The following is a 14354-nucleotide window of genomic DNA, read 5'->3' as shown; positions in this document are numbered from 1 at the left end:
AGTAGGACAGACTGTGGAGAGTTTGTTTTAGAGAATGAATGCACAAATAATCATAGAATGGATGGACAGACAGAACCTGGTGAGTGAAAGGAAAAAGAGTGGGAATAAGAAAACAATAAATAGTTGCCCACTATTTTTCATCAGTTATCAGGATTCCTCGTAGCATGAATGAAAACCTCCAGTGGGAAAGGTACGTGAGTATGTATACCTGCTCCGACAATGTATATTTTGCCAAGAAAATGTAGAAAGGATCTTGCAAACACCTAGATTTCTCATGTCCTATCCTGAAAGAAATTTTGGGTCACCCAGAGCTGCTTACCACAACATGCTGGCACGTGCATGTTATAAAATCCCAGTCAGCGTGCGCAAGGGGGGTAGAATTTCGCTAATTCGCACGGTGACGCATTATTGGGCTTCCCCAGATCCATACCCCCCTACCCTAACCTTCCTTCCCCTTCCCCTCTCCTACCCGCCCCCTATCCCTATCCTAGGTTCCCCCCCCCATTTCTTCAACTAACATTTTGCTCCTGCAAAGGAGCTGTAGCAAGTTGCACACGCCGGCACCGTGGCAAACGGTAGCAGTACCTGGGCGCCTCTAGCCCCGCCCCCCAGATGCCCCTCTTCGCCCCCGGACCGTGCCTCTGCCGAGGCCCGGCTCTTGTGCGTGTAACAGGGGTTACGAGCGCAGCTGGGCCCCTTTTAAAATGTGTGTGGTGCGCGCAAGTCCCGGCCACGCGCATAATCTGTGTATTTTACGCACTTGGGCCATTAAAAATCGGGCCATAAGCCTCTAATTAGCCAATCTGATTTCCCACTTATCTGCTAAGCGTGTGCACACATCCAAAACTCCTTTCTTGTCTGGCTCAGCTGTAAATTTACTGTGGGATTGATTCACCCACCATTATTTTTGGCAAAAAGTAAAAGCTTTCATCGGGGTCCAAAGAAAGATATTCAAAAAGGAGTCGTCATAGAGGAGTCGTCATAGATCTTTTGGGGTAAATTTTTAAAGGTTTGGTTGAGAACTTTATGGGTAAATACAGGATTTATGTGGATAGAAGGGCTGAATCCTCCTAAGTGGATTTTCAGCTGGCTGAAAGTGCCATGTAATTTCAAATGTCTGAAATTTAGCCACCGTGAATAGAAGTGCTATCAGCAGTGTAACTCGGGAGAGAAAAGTTTGGGCTGAATTCTCAAAATGTTATGCGCGTAAATAGCCTGTATCACACATTCTGTATTTTATAATATGTCATCTGAGGTGGAACCAACATTTGCACACGTAATTTGCTATTTTAAGAGACACACATATAGATTTGCCAACTTACTTATGTAAATGTACATCTGCTAATTAACTGGTGTAAATGATATTAAATATATTTATTGTATTGTGAGAGGTCTGGGTGAACAGGGGAGAGTTCAGGCTGAAGAAGCAGGAGGGTCTCGATGACGAGGCCAACTGGTTGACTAATTGATAAAACTGTTAATTCTACTCATGTATGTTTGTTTTCAAATACACTGACTTAAGCACGTAAATCCCGATACATGCTAGTAAGTCCTACTTTATTTTTGTGCATAAATTATATGTGCATATATTTTTAAAATAGGGAGGAAAAGTATGCGCTTTCAATGCATTGCGTATATTCACACATAGGCCTACGTACACACATATGTTGTGGGGTAGAGATATGTGCATTTTATAAAACATGCATATATCATATGCGAGGGTTATAAAGTAATAGTGTACATTTGCTTGCACCCCTATACATGCATATATGCTGCCATGTGCATTTGTTTGAAAGTTAACCTATATGTGTGTGTATTTAAGTTTCAAATATGTATATATGTAGGAGATGCATGTACTCTGCACCATCGACTTACATGCTGTAACTGTATGACCATACCTTCAGGCAATATTCATTCTCTATTTTTATTATTGTTATTATTATGATAAATGAAGACTATTTGGAAAATAAGTACCAAAAATCCAGTATATTCATTGTTCTTCATTGTTCTTCATGGCAATTTAGTCATCCAAGAGGAATCAGTCAGAAGAACAAGAGTCAGGTATAATCTCATAGGGTTTATCGGGGTTTTGAAGAATTACCTTGGAAAAATTAATACCATCTGCCACACTTGTTTTAAATCTAGATGTCGTTCTTCAAAAAGTGTTACGAGGATTCATCCCAAAGGAATTGGCTCAGTGAAACAGGAAACAATAAAGAATGGAACACAATGTGTTTGCTGTCCTGGCCATTCTTCGATGAATTTACCTTTCCTACTTAATACCAATAATTGTTGATTGCATGTCCTTAGTACCGATTGTAATGGCTGTTGCAGTTAAGATAAAAGTCTCTGTTGAAATGATACTGTAGCTCACCAGAATATACATTTTCAAATTTTGGGGACTTCTGTCTACCCAGCTCTTTCTTTCCTTATTTCCCAAAACACGAATGAGTTCCAGAATGACATCATCACAATAGAATTACAGGCCAGTTACAGTGTGATGCCATTCTGAGCTGAACTGCAAAGGCCCATTTTCCGGAGACAATGAACTACTTTAGCTTATCCGGCTCAGAGTCAGCTTAGGACAAGGCATTGTGGGTTACAGTGAGGTGGAAGCAATGATTGCTCTGGATTACAGTGCATCATTGCTTGCGCCAGAAAATTCTGCCCTGATGCAAGTGTTCTGCCAAGAAGGGATTTTGTGTAGTTACTTGGCCATTTAGGCAACACTTGCTGGGTTATGTTGAATGCTTGAGAGAAAGACATTTTAAACCACAAATGGAAGATTGTTTTAGAATAACAATGTCCTTTGTCAGGTCTTTCTTATGGCCTAAGGGTGTCATTTCTTTTGCAGAATTTCCCATACTGTGACTCCCTCAACTAAACTACATGAGTTGGCCTTTTTTCATCATAACCAACATCTTGCGCAAGGCCTGGCCTATGAGAGCTTGAATAAACTCAAGTTATTTTATTCTGTCTTTGTTGCTGCATCACCATTGCAAATTAAATGTTAGCCACTGAAGCGTGGCTGTTAGGACTCTAAAGCATCAAATTTAAGAAGTAACTAAATAGGCGTCAACAAATAATAAGAGGGTAATGCAACTCAATTAAAAGTGGACTGAATCTGCAGAGAAACTGTGTACTATGGCTGGATGACAGGGCAAGTTACTTTGTGAAGGAAACCGAGGTTAGCAGGAATGATACAAGTAGAACCAAAGGAAATGTGTTGGCTTGGGGACTTTAGTTGATTCTTGTCACATTTGGGTCCTGGAAGGAATTTATTTTTTGCATGGCATGGCAGAGTTATCTACAGATGGCCATTGAAAGGTTTATTTTTTTGTCACCTTTCCTTAGATGACAGCTTAGGGAAAACTTTCTTATAAGTTGGATTCAGTGGATCTATGGATTTCCTTCAGCCTAAATGACTCTATGAAACAGTTGGTTAGGCTTAAAGGAAATTCTTAGATCCACTGAATCCAACTGTCATTGTCCCTTTAAGGTGAATCACCATGCATGAAAGCATCAAAGATGCCACTGTGCAATATAACGTCTCTCAGGAGTAGTATTATGTGAGTTAATCAGTTGTTTGTATCATGCAAAACATATACATCAATCAAACAAGACAACATGCTGGTCGGTAGTGTAGATAGATCAGAGAGCTTACTAATTCTTCTAGTTCACAGTTTGCCAATTTAAATGCTGGGCTGATGCACTAGATGCATTTCGGTGTGTTTTACTACTAGATGAAAAGAAGCACATTGTTGAGTTTTAAAGAGCGGCATACTGTCTGGTGCATTTGAAACCTGACCTGAAAACAGGATTGACTTCTCTTTACTGAATGCATAACAAGGCAGTCAGAGGTCCCATTTTCAAAGGATTTAGGAGCCTAAATTTGGGAGTTAGGCAAGGGTTGAGTGTCTTACTTTAGGCTTCTAGTTTTGCTAGGCATTTAAATTTACTGTGATCCCCACCTTGGGAGGTATATCACACTCCGGTGGTGCCATTGACTTATTTATAGCTCTTTTCACGGACTCCTTCCCCAGGATATGGATCCTCTTTATTGGGGGAAAAATTTAACATTCAGGGCCCACGTGCAAGGAGTGACATTCTCTCTTTGTGTTGTTCCTGGGAGAGGAGTCTCACTTCCTCTGTTTCTCGGTCTGAGTCCCTTGGGATGGGGATACCTGTACTCACTGTGTGCTCAACTAACCACTCTGGAACCACTTTGCTAGTGTCCACAATGTTCAAACCCTGATGATAAATGGCACAGTAATTCAAACTGCAGCACCACAGAATTCTCTTGTTTTCTTCTCTTATGGTCTCTTTCCCTCTATCTGTGCAGGACTCACATAACATCTACCCCCAGGGCTTGGCTAAGTAGAGTTCCCAAGTTGGCAGGGTCTCCTTAAGCTGGTCGAAAACCCCTTCCAATCTGGCAAAAATAGTACAGAGTCTTTGGCACAGAGAGTAAATCTTTTCCTTCTCTCTCTCCTCAGGGGGTGAAAACACTGGATGGAGGTCCTTAGCAGATCTTCAGGTTCTCTTTGGCTCTTTAACAGTCTCTTTATTTCTTTTTTCTGGATCACTTCTGGAGCAGCTCTCCTTGCTTCAAACAGGACTTCCTCCTGGATCTTGACCTCAAAGTCCTTTTCCCTTCAAGGGAAACTAACGCTGGCGTTCCCCCTTGCAGCAGGCCATTGACACCTCCATCCTCAAGGAGGGGATGGTGGGCAGGTCTTCCCTAACCTGCTCAGCCCCAGCAGACACAGGGGGTCCCCGTGCCCTGGAAGTGTACGGGCTTTTAGTTAATTAATTTATTATATTTGATGGATCGCTTTTCATACCAAAATCAAAGTGATTTACAATAGAAATAAAAATATCAAAACAAGTAATTCAGAGTAAAAGCCTCTCACACGGCTTGTACCACTAAAAATCTTAAACCCAGAAAATATACTCGGGGGAAAACCCTAATCAGCCAGGGAGTGGAGTGGATAAGGAAACCCCTCCCGACCCTGGTCAATCTCCCCAGGCAGGGTTTGCCTGGCTCCTCTAACTGGGCCTGAAGAACAACTCAGGAAAGCTCCTCTCTACCTCCTAACTCTGAGGAAACCATAAGCGACTGCCTGCCAAGCTCTCCGTAGAGAAATGCTATATAAGCTTCCCAGGGGGGCGGCCATTCCAGTCCCCTCAAAGGGAGGGGCTGCCTTTGCCTGAATTATCCCCCCCCCCCCCTCCATTCACTAACCTATACTCTTACTAGTTAAACGAAGGGTTCCCAAAGGCCTTAATGTTAACAGACTGGCTGCCGGTTGCATTAGGTTCCTAAAACATGAGCAGGGATTTTCAGCACAACTCAACTAATTTAGGAGTCTAAATGAACTTCAGGCCTACATCTAGGGCCCTAAGTCTTTGGCTCCTAAATTTAGGTAAATTTTCAGCTAAACACTTAGGATACTGCATTTGGCCCCAAAAAGATGCATAGCTTAGGTTCCCTACCTTTTTTTTTTTTTAAATATTGGCCTCACAAGTTCCTGAACTGAAGACAGTGGAAAGATGTTATTCCAGCCCTGTATAGCTGCATCCTGCTGGCGTTTGGTGCACCTTGCTGGATTCGTTAAGAGCTGACGACCAATTTCAAACCGAGAGAAAAAAAGGAGAACATGAACTGTTCTTTTCTTAAAATACATTTAAAACGAGATTGAAATTGGCATCAAATGCATTTGAGAGGAAAATCAAATTAGGACAGACCTGAATCGAAGTGAAAAATGACACAGAACCCCCCCAAATTTTATGCCATTTTAATGTATTTCTCTTCTGATTACAGCTAGAAGGTCAAAAGCACATTTTTAAAAAATGTGTTTATATAATAATTCTGAAAAGGTATTCGCACCTGAGAAGAGCAGCAGTTGATGTTGGTGCGAAAGAAGCAGTACAAAACAATCACAGGAAGGAATATATATACACTGGTGATAGAAATGCATCCAGACCTCTCTCTGCACCTATGATAGTTCTGAATGTAAGCTTAGGCAACAGTAATGTAGATGCTACTTGCCTGACACTATCAGAGGATCCCTGCTATGTCCTCTTGGGATAAATCCAAGTATTTTCCAGGCCCAATGCTGCTTAGCTTCCAAGATGAGACAAGATCAGCGCATTCAGGGTGGCATGGCCATAGGCCGTGTGTTTCCTTTCATGGCCCTTGTGGCAGCGTCTGACGAAGGGTGTGGAGTCCAGAACGCACAAGGGACCTTTGCAAGCAAGGGCTAAAATTTAAAGATTACGGTGGGGGGAGAATTTTCAAGGTCTCTGCTTAGACGGTAACTTTTAAGCAGGCAGGTTCATCAGTCCACACCCAGGGACACACGGCCTTTTTATATCACACACACGAATATGCTCACATGTTATAAAATAGTTTGAACGCCTGCCCATGTGCGTGCAATTTTAAGTGGACGCACGCCTATGCACGCAAACGCTGCTCCTACCGCCTAAGTGGGGGGGATTTTAAAACACGCGCGTGCAAACGCCATTACAAGGTTTCCGAGTTCATTCCCAGTTCACTCAGGTAAGGAACAGGGCTTCTAAAAATCCCCCAGTTTAATAGCCTCCCTTCTCCCCTGTAAACCTGGACCCTTAAAACCCCGCCAATCTGTCTGTTTGTCTTTATTTTATAACTCGCACGTCATCCATAGCAGAAGTAAAGTTACGGAGCGCGCGTCTGTGTACATAGGTATTTTATGTGCTGATTTCACAGTGAAATCCAGGAACACCCATGCCCCGCCCAGACCAGGGCCTCGCCCTGACCCCTTTTTGCACTTTTAATTTGTGCAAGTAGCGAGAGATACGTGCCTATCCGGGCGGCTTTTAATATACGCTCAGCGTGCAGCAGCCCGACATAGTCGCCTATCTCCCGGTTTTGGTGCGCGCTGGCCTTTTAAAATTCACCTGAAAGGCATCAAACCCTGCATCCGATTTTCAAAGGGAAAGTTTGTGTGTTATTCCCCTGTGGAAATGCGCACCGGTACGTGTCACCTGCAGGCTTTGCAGCCACGTTTTACGCAGATAGAATTTCCATGGAAATAAATGCACCGCTCCCCGGGCCGAGCAAGCCTCCTCAGAGGAGTTGGAAGTGTGCACATTATGGGCCTTCTTGTAGCCGAGTTGAGGTAGGGCAGTTTTTGGACGTCTAATTTATCCAAGTAAAATGCTACTTACCTGGATAAATGATTTTGAAAATCGCAAAACTCCCACAGCACTTTTTTTTTTTTTGCTTGCAGATTTTTTTTGTAGAATATCCTCAAGCAGGGAATTAAAGATCAGAGCCAAAATGTCGCATTGCAAAATCATACTAGCAAACTGATTTTTGAGCTTTTTTTCAACTATTTCTCTTAACCTACAGTACCTGAATGTAATCCACTTTGAAGCGCTGAAAAAAATGCAAAAAGCGGACTATATAAAATAAATAGTAAATTATGTGTAGTAAATTTGCCCAATCCTTAAATCTGGTCCACTGATTTACTGCACTGTGCTAACTTGATTGTTGCAATTGTCCTCCTTTCAAATACTATGTACAGATTACCTATAATATGCATTCTTTTAATTGTGTACAAATTCCAACAACAACTTATATTCCGCGAATCCAACGTGATCAGAATGCAGTACATGGAATCTGTAAATTTAGTATTGTAACCTGCCTTGGGCAGATCTGGTAAGGTGACATAGAAATATGAGGTAATAACATTGTTACCATTTAGTCCAATGTGAAGGAAATTAAAATGGAAGAATCATATATTGGAAAGGTTTCCTACCTTTTCCTGGCTAAAAGAAATCAGATGGAGAGAGAGGTGCAGTTTTCCTGCTTTTGCTTCGTCAGATTACTGCTTTTGTATTTTTCCTGGCTATGTAGACTTTTTGCTTGGTAAGTACAATTCTGTGAGTTAACCTGGTAAACATTGTACGCATTATTTTTGCATCCCCTTAGTTTAGCACATATTAGGGATATGTATTTGTTTTAACGAATGCCAACAATGCAACAAATCAGGCCATTTTCAGTTCATTCTGAATGGCGAGAACCAGAAATAGCCTCCTATGAAAATACCCGAAATGTTCTGACATTTTCGCTATTTATGACATTAAAACAAAAAGGCCTCTGGTGGCCCCCTTCCCAGCCAAACATCTACCCTGGCCTGGCGTCAGAGCCTGGATCTGATGCTGAGGCCTAGACCCAGGCCAGGACTGGGTCCTGGCACCAAGGTCTGAGCCCAGGGCTGAGGCCTAGGCCTGGGCAAGATCTAGACCGGAACCCGGGACCAAGCCCTGGGCCTGGAACCTAGGCAAGGCTTGGGCCGAGGCCTTCAGTTGTTCCTCTGGGTACCAGTGCTGGAAAAATGATACCACCTGGTGTGGACAGTGACATTTTGATGTATGGCCATAGAAATGTACAGCCGTACTTCAAATTATGTTGGCTGTACTGGTCATTTAAAAGAAAATCCTTAAAGGGATTTACCTGGATAACTCCCTAGTTAAATCTCTGGTAAATCCTGGGGTTAAAATCTGCCAATCTTCCCCCCATCCCCCACACGAATAGATACATCTGGCCATTGAGTTCCACAAGATGGATAGGTTTAGCCTTCAGTTGTTCCTGCTGGGTACGCATGCTATATAATCCAGGGTCGGCGCGCGCAAGGGGGTGCACAATTGTGCAACTTGCGCGTGCCGAGCCACGCAGCCGGCCTCGGAGGGAACTTTCCTTCCGCCCACCCCCCCCTCACCTTCCCCTCCCTAGGGTCAAGGAGAGGATGGATGAGTTTTGCTTTGCAAAGTAGTTTGAGGGCCTGCAGTTTCTCTTGCAGATCTTCAAACCCCCTTACCTATTGTTATGATCTAAATTAAGGCGAGGGCTAAAACAAATGAGATTCTCTTCTACATTTTTCGTGCAAAACTATGCTTATAAAAAGGGTTGCTTTTCTATGCCTTCCAACATAACGGAATGTTGGAAAGAATTGTATGTATGGGGATGCATGTCCGTCTATCCGTCCATAGGAACAAGAACACTCCAGAAAAAGTGACGGAAATTTGCCAAATTTGATAGGCAGGAAGAAAATGCGTGTATCTCGTCTGAGTTTGAAAACTGGAAACGGACCCTAGGTTCCACGTGATTCCCAGCGGATCATTACATCGCATGGACCCCTTTTTACAAGCCTCACCACTGCTGGCAACCTTAAGCCTGCCAGAGATGATCTTCTCAGGCAGGGACAGTGCAGGGCTTTGGATTCGTGTGCTAAGAAGAACTTCCTGAGACCTGCCATGGCTCACATCTGACAGATTGATTGCCTTTAGTTCCAGCTGCCAGGTCCTTGCGGCCTTCCAGCATTGTTCATTCAGAATGAATAAAAAAAAAAAAAAAGCTCAGAGAGAAGCTCATTGTTTTGTACCTAACTAAAATGACTAGGTAGCAGATTTTTAACATTTCTTTTTCTCCGCGTTAGAAAATGCTGTATTTAAATTATACGCTGAGCTCCTTTATCATGTCCCAGGTGAATCAAGCTTTGATGTTTAAAAGGGAACAAAGAGTCTTATGTATGAAAGTTACAGGATATTTTAATTCTGAAAAGAAAAGGAAATTGCAACCCAAATAAACTCCGACAGACCTCTGCTGCGTTCCTGTTTCTTTCCTTCAGCTGCTAATCTGGATCTGTGTATATATCAAAACAAACTGCATGTTTCTTCGACAAAGATAGGTAGGGTAGGTCATTTAACTTGCTGCTGACTCCCAAGTTCATTCCTTTCCATGCTGACTCCCTTCTAAAACGAGTGAAAACAAACTTTCCTAAAACTGGTCTTTTGGTGACCTGATCCACACGTTTGCTTTTCTCTGTTCAGAAAAAAGGGTCATTTCTTGCTTGAACCTGGAAAATAAAAGCCCCCAGGCTATGTTAAGCATGCTTTCTTAGCCACTTTTGAAACGAATTGCTGCAGACTCTCCTTTGGAATTGAGTCCTCCGGCACATTTGAAATGTTTCTTACACTTTTCGTTGTCAACAGAAAGCATGCTGGGAAAGGAGAGAAATGAGAAATGAGATCCCCCCACTGTTTACACAGGTCAGGTATTGCTGGATAAGATCCCAAAGAGTGAGCGGATCAGAATAAGGTAGGTTAAGGGGAAGCAGCTGTTTTCTTAATAAGAAATCATCATATTTCAGGTCAAAGTTTCTTAATCTTGCAACTTCTTTCTTGCCAATCTCTAGAGGAGCGAGAGAAAAAAAACATTGTTTAGATTGTTGCCCTTCCTTCTAAGGTAAATACTGGATTTCAAAAATATAGGTCTTGGCATGTTTATACTTCTTTCTATTCCCTTTGTTATCTTGGTGTGATTTTTGGCATGAATAAGGTGCCTAAATGCAAAGAGTTAAGCCCAAAGCAAAGAAACTCATTTTCACTGTCCCTGCGTACACTGTGGGCCTGTGTAATAATGTTTAATGTGCATGTTAAGAGCCCTTTATACATTAAAAAAAAAAAGCGTGTTATGTAGCACACTGAGATGATCTCCCATCACATTAAAATGTAAGGGGCAGATTTAAAACCCTGCGCGCGGGTGCAGATTTGTTCGCGCAACTCGGCGCGAACAAATCTACGCCCGATTTTATAACATGCGTGCGCAGCCGCACGCATGTTATAAAATCCAGGGTCGGCGTGCGCAAGGGGGTGCACAATTGTGCAACTTGCACGTGCTGAGCCGCGCAGCCTGCCTCCGTTCCCTCCGAGGACGCTCCGAAATCGGAGCAGCCTTGGAGGGAACTTTCCTTCCACCCCCCTCACCTTCCCCTCTCTAACCCGCCCCCCAGCCCTACCTAGAACCCCCCCTTACCTATGTTGAAGAAATTACGCCTGCCTCCTGGCAGGCATAACTTACGCGCGCTGGCCAACGGCCGGCCCGTGATCCCGGGCATGTCTGGAGGCTCGGGCCACGCCCCCTCCCCGCCCCTTTTTGAAAGCCCCAGGACATATGTGCGCTCCGCCGAGCCTATGCAAAATAGGCTCGGCGCGTGCAGGGGCAGCTTTTCGGGGGTTATGTGCGTATCTTACGTGCGTAACCCTTTGAAAATCTGCCCCTAACTGTTTAAATCAGGGCTTCCCAAGCCTGTCCTGGGAACCCCACAACCAGTCGGATTTTCAGGATTTCAATTTGCATATACTGAGTCTCCGTGATATGTACATTTATCTCATGCATATTCATTGTGGATATCCTGAAAATCCGACTGGCTGTGGGGTCCCCAGGACAGGTTTGGGAAGCTCTGGTTTACTGGTACATATATGAGGGAGCATCATATGCAGATGAGACTTTACTGGGGCCAAGGTCTGCCATTTTCTGTGGGCTCAGTAAAGGCTCAAAATGTAACACCTTGCTGGGACAGGGTGTTAACTTTTCACAAAATCCCCCTTGTACCCTGGCTTGAAGTGGAAGCACCAGTTAACAGTGGGGGCTTTCATCTTCCCCCACCCCAGCCTGAGACAAACATAAAGGGTCCGACGGCCAGCAGGAGGCCTCGCCCCCCCCCCCCCCCCCCCCCCCCCCAGGGCGCCCACTTCTCAACAAAGTTGCAAGACCCAAGGTCTGCCAGATTCGGATTCCTCCCTCTCTCACCCCTTCCAAAAAATATCCCAAAGTCCAACTGGGCCACGAGAGAGAGCAAGTTTCCTTCCTGTCTCGCTTCTGGCGTCTCCAGAACCGGTGATGGCTGAGCTTCCATGCCAGTTTTTCCCTGTGCTAAAAGAAGCTGTGCATCCTTACATATTGCTAAATGGTTGTGTACGTTAGATGCAGTGGTGGCTTGCCGAGAATGTTTGAACCTTGTTTTTCCCTTCATACAGCGTAGGCGTGTAGTTTCCAAACGCGCCTCTGAAATGTTCCCCAGAATGCCTCTTTTCTATGTGGCCGAAGGAATGTGCGCACTTTTCCAAATAGGCCATCTGTACTGTACTACGAATGACGAAGGCTAACAGTGGCAATGATTTGACGCCATACGATGACAGCTAAATAATGGCCCCTGAGGTGCTTTAAAGGTATAGGACCAGAAGCACGCTCCACCTGCAGACATGACAAGAAGACTCTGAAATACGAGAGTAGGGACAAGACGCTTTTTATTGCCTAATGTCAGTCTGATAGACTAAGTTACAGGCAATGTGATCCGTACAGTGCCCCTAATCACTAAACCATGTTTCTTTAAAATGTCGCGTCTTTTTAAAGCAGAAAGTCTCAGTACATAAAAAAATAGGTTTTACTTCTGCCATTCAAAAAAAAAAAAAAAAAAAGTTTCTGGTTCACCCAACTGAGTCCGAACAGTCTCGGTGCTGCACAATACAGTTATAATTCTTAAGGAAACCATGACTAGCAATAAGACGTTTCAAAAATTCACAGAGGACTCAAGGCTCCATGCGACTGCAAATGTACTTACCGCACAGAAGTTGTAAGCTGATACACACAATGTACAGAGCGTGGGCACAGACAGCACTTTATCACTTGGGTGCATGGAAATATGGCAGGGTCCTTACTGACAGCATAATGGAGTGGTCAAAAGAAACCCGTCTGCTTTCCTATTCTTTTCAGCAGGTCCGTGAAACGCGACACCCTTATTCTGTAAGGACTCCAGGAGACTTTTGACTTGTGTAACTGGAAACCTCTATAGCACTGTTCTGTTATACTGCAGATCGCGGAATGATAGGGTTATTAGCAGATGGCCCCATGGATTTGTCTCACTGGATTTATGGATCTGCAATCGTGCAGTCTGATTTTTTTTTTTCTTTTAGAAATTGGAGCTGTGACTCTATGAAAGCAATGTGGCAAAAAAAAAGAAAAAACCCCAACAAACCCAGCACTGACTTCAGCAGCAAGTTTTTTGGGACTACTAAGGTCTTTTCTTGGTTAATTGCCTGAGAAATCAGTCTATGGCCCTGAAAGCTATGGATTGAAACATTTGTTAGCCTTATAGGATATATTACCTATACCCAACTTGTGAGTTTTGTTTTAACTCGATGCTCCTGTTATTTATTAAATCGTTTGCAATCATTTGACAGGGTTAGGGAAGGTTTTCTGGATGAAAGGCCACATTATTAATGGGGGAGGGGCTAAAATGAACAGTTTGCAGGGGGAGGGGGATGGGAGGAGGAGCCCCCCCAAAAAAAGAAATGTCAGAAGTAAAGAAGGGGCCCCTCTGGGACATCATCCCCGAGCCCTCCCAGCATCGGTCTCTCCCCCCCCCCCCCCCCCCCCCCCAGCACCAGCATCCTCCCTGACCCCAGCTGAGCCCAGCAGCTTCTCCTCTCTGTCTCTCCCCCTTCCCCTCCTCTTCCAGCTTTACGCTTTTAGCGTAGCCCGCCACTCTGCTCCTTTTATCTCCGGTGGCTTCTTTGCCGCCGAGCTCTTTCGCTGCGCCTGCGGGTCCCAAGCCCCGGGTGAGGGGCCTCGCCCAGTCCCACGCGTGCAGCCGATCAAACGGGGCTTCTGGTTTCTGTGCGAGATTTAATAGCAGCTCGATGTGCTGCCAAGTTTAGCTCCGGCCTGTTTTTTTCCTAGTACACAATGCACAATACTGCAGGCAGCTGCACACCTGCCTGTTTTGCTGGAACCCGTGAAGTGTTTTGGCTCTCTGAGGCAGAGTTCATTTCACACAGAGTGACAACTGTACACTGGCAATCAGCGATAGGCGCTGGTTTACACAAGCAAACAATTACAGTCCAAGGTGCAAAGCAAGTTCAGTTTCACAGATAATGAACAACAACGACAAGGCACATGCTGCTCAGAAATCTTACAATACAATAGATTAAAAAAAATATAAAACACTGGAGTGAAGCACCATGCATTAGAAAGCAAGGCTATAACCACGTCCTACTACTCATGCACCTGCTTAGAGGAACCAAGCTAGCATGGGAGTCTGGGAGAAAGAGGCAGCTCCAACCTGGGAGCAGAGTTGTGAATAAAAGTAGCTTGTGTGGGGAGTCAGAGGGAGGTACAGTGGAGATACGAAGCTGAATGTTTGATAATATAAGGACCTTTGATTGTAATCGCTGGTTTTATTTTGGATTATGGGTGTTAGCAGAATGATTGCAGGGCAGTCTGCATTTTGGATCACTTTTTTGAATCACACAGCAGAACATCCGATGCTTTTGAAAAGTGTTACACAGTTCTAAATAGCATTGATGTTGTTGTTGTTGTAGGCGTCTTTTAGGATTTAGGAGAGAGCAATCGCACAGGAAAGATTCCACAGCATAAACGTTGCTAGGACCACAAGCAGCTGTATGTATCTGACAATGTTCTCAAGTTTAATCCTTCATTTATAAAATGTCTGAAGAAGGAGGAA

General features: G+C 44.1%; 1 long non-coding RNA gene across 1 annotated transcript; it reads right to left on the bottom strand.

Moving 5' to 3' along the window:
* Positions 1-7253: 7253 nt before the first annotated feature.
* On the bottom strand, positions 7254-13226 carry LOC115100337. Its single transcript, XR_003859036.1, has 2 exons — positions 12453-13226; positions 7254-10240 (listed from the first exon to the last, which is right to left on the bottom strand). It is a non-coding gene; the product is annotated as an uncharacterized LOC115100337 (long non-coding RNA).
* Between the last annotated feature and the right edge of the window lie 1128 nt (positions 13227-14354).

This window comes from Rhinatrema bivittatum, chromosome 10 (assembly GCF_901001135.1).
Source record: "Rhinatrema bivittatum chromosome 10, aRhiBiv1.1, whole genome shotgun sequence".
Lineage (NCBI taxonomy): Eukaryota > Metazoa > Chordata > Amphibia > Gymnophiona > Rhinatrematidae > Rhinatrema > Rhinatrema bivittatum.
The sequence above is the reverse complement of the archived record's forward strand: the minus strand, read 5'-3'. Positions and strand labels throughout refer to the sequence as shown.